Here is a 3,190-nt window from a genome sequence, read left to right as displayed (position 1 = left end):
AAACCCTGAAAATTAAGTATCCTCGTAATTCCTATCTCTCCAGTCCGAGTTAACACTATCCGTTTTCCGAGGAGTTGTTACGTACATTAAATCACGAAGAGACACAAATCGGGTAGTATATAGCTTTTTAATGCTCACCGTTAGACATTAGAGAGAATAGTGGTTACTAGCAAGACATTTTATAGTTAAATTAACGACAATGTCTTCCAGGTTGTCTGCCACCCGCCAACAGTGGCATCGTTTGGACTCCAATAGGACCCGATACTTCCTCCGCAGCGTGTCAGACCAGCACCGGAACATCTTTGTCTGGACTTGATGGTAGAGCATGAAATACAAAATAAACGCAGCATTTTTAATACAACAATTCACGTAACATCTGTAATAAAAAATTATAATACCTATTTTAATCGCCTGTGGTCGCATACTGGAGGATACCGGTCTTTATCACGATTTACCGTAAGCAGTAAAACGTATGCACTATCCAACGAGAACGAACGTTGCCGGATTGAATTCGTAATCATCATTGGTTGGCGAGAGACGGGCGAGCTACAACTAGCCATCCACTACAGCTGATGAACTCTGGCACAGAGATGAAATAACATAGAATGACGTGTCCGTGTCCGTGTCTCTTATCCAACTCATTCTGATTCGGTAGCCAGGTGGGTTAGGTCCTATGTTGCTGCTAGACCTGTCAGCTTCGTTTGCTAAATGCCGCACTTATTACACTCCCAGATCACCTGAAAATTAACTATGTGCTCTTCGTATTATGCTGTAGATGCGCAATACCTTTTATTTCGTTGCTTGCTGTTCTTTCTGGAGTTGTAATTTTAATGACCAGCAGTACAGCACTGTTATTCTGGACCAGTGAATCAGGTATATAGGACGACCATTAATAAAATCGACGAACTCCAGGGACGGGTTCCCCTTTAGGAATGGGGAAAAAGGTCCTATGGGCATGTCCCCGAATATGCATGGCTGCCACGGTAGATGGCGCTGACGAATAAAAGTTCCTCTGACCAAATGTCGTGTGTTGCTTGTGTGTTGCAGGGTGTGTAACTGAAGCAGCATACTGTAAGCGGCCGAATGGTCTGATACTCATGTCGGGAACAATCCGAGATGGTGTTTGTGTAGGGGTAAGCAGATGGAAACGATCAAGAGGCAAAAAATGGTTCAAATGGCTCTGAGCCGGCCGGAGTGGCCGTGCGGTTACAGGCGCTACAGTCTGGAGCCGAGCGACCGCTACGGTCGCAGGTTTGAATCCTGCCTCGGGCATGGATGTGTATGAAGTCCTTAGATTAGTTAGGTGTAATTAGTTCTAAGTTCTAGGCGACTGATGACCTCAGAAGTTAAGTCCCATAGTGCTCAGAGCCATTTGAACGATTTTTTGATAAACGTACTGTATGTCTTGACTCGAAGTAAGGGCAAAAATCAATGTGTGTGATCAGGGTTCCTTTCAGACAGACGAATGTGCATGAAGGCGGCGGGCTGTGCGTACAGCAGATGTGGAGGCCTGTGTTCTACAGGATATTGAGACGAACCCTAGTAAAAGCTCCAAACCAGCTTTTAAATTCCTTGTGCGTGGAGAGATTTAACTGCAAAATGCATCTGTTACTCAGGCGATAACAACTACTGCTCGAGTTGTAAATGGTTGTAACTTTGTTTTTAAAAGGTTTTTTGAGGTCAAAACTTTGATTATGATTTGGACAGCGTTCAACACAACAGTTGATGCAACATTTAAAGACACACTGCATGACCTCAGTTTTGAAGGAGTGGTACGAGTTACCAAGTGGCAGTTATACCAGGACCAGGCCTTAACCGCCCTAATAAAATGTCTATAGCATTTCACTGAACGTTTTCGCTGGTAAATAAATAATAAATGAAGAGAATAAAAAATTAGAGTGAATATCTTTCCCGCGATAGAACTGAAGCCAAACAGAACGTCGCTGTCAGTAAGATCCCACCAGACAGCCCCTAGCTATTCTTCGTTTATGCAGCCAGCACTGCAGAAGAGCGCTGCGCGCAGCCTAGTGGGCCCGTCACTGAGGGGCGCCGTTTACCTGATTACATTTATTCCAGGTTTCGATCTTCCAGTCAGTACGGCTTCATAGATACAGTGTGCGTAAAGGCTCAAAGTAGTTGAAACGAACATAAAACTGTGCAACAAAGAAAAAAAAACAAAAAAAACTGAGTTTGTCAATTTGATTTAGCTTTAATTATAAGTATATTGCGACTATGAAGGAATCTGTTCCAAAAATCAGTCAAAAATAATTTCAGTAATTTTAAGAAAATGGCACATGCATATTCCAGTTGCTCTTATTTATGTTTTAAGAGCAAAAGTTTTCTGTAGATTGACAAACCGCAAGCAACGAATACTGACATTGCACCGTAAGTCAACGAAAAGTACCTCTAGATGAGGATGGTGGTACAAAAATTATTATCTCCTAAGACACATATATGAAACGTCGGACAGGGTGCAGAGTTAATCTATGTAAAACGTTGCTTCTTGGCGTCCAGCCCTGTTGCACAACGCTTCTTTTTCGTTTGGAAACGATTTGCGTCTGTTACTGAAGAAGGGGACAGTTCATCTCTTGTTCGCATATCTGTAACTACAAGCGTACAACGTGGCCCACGTAATATGGACACTCCTAGTAAACGATTCAACACATCGAACGGTGGTTTTCACTAGGTCATAGCACCAGACTAGATCATTTTATTATGAGGTAAGTACGCGACTATTTTTATTTGTAAAGATTTGAAACAAAAACTTTTATGTAAAGAATAATATCAACTACTTTGATGAAGGCCATAACGAGTTCTTGAAAAGACGTTAACTGCAATGAAACATTCGGTGAAGAAATGACGTGAAGGCAAAGTTCGTCTTCATAGCACGGCCTATCTGTCATTTCCACGTATACTTTGCATGACATTTACTGGTTTAACATACGACTTGTGTGACTCGTTGCTGACTTGTGTATCGTGACGGAACTGTATTTCTTTGTACTAGAAACTATTGGGAGTCAAAAATTGCGGTAAATTTCCAAATTTTTGTTTCACATTCAACAACTATGTTTTTAAATGAATTTTTCTTCCGCCCACAACTTCTTCCTCTCATGTGGCAACCACGTCATCTCAGAGTATTATATATTTTTTGGGCTCGACGTTAAAATTCCATATTACAGAGCCAAAGGTT

The sequence above is a fragment of the Schistocerca piceifrons genome, chromosome 2 (assembly GCF_021461385.2).
Source record: "Schistocerca piceifrons isolate TAMUIC-IGC-003096 chromosome 2, iqSchPice1.1, whole genome shotgun sequence".
Lineage (NCBI taxonomy): Eukaryota > Metazoa > Arthropoda > Insecta > Orthoptera > Acrididae > Schistocerca > Schistocerca piceifrons.
The sequence above is the reverse complement of the archived record's forward strand: the minus strand, read 5'-3'. Positions refer to the sequence as shown.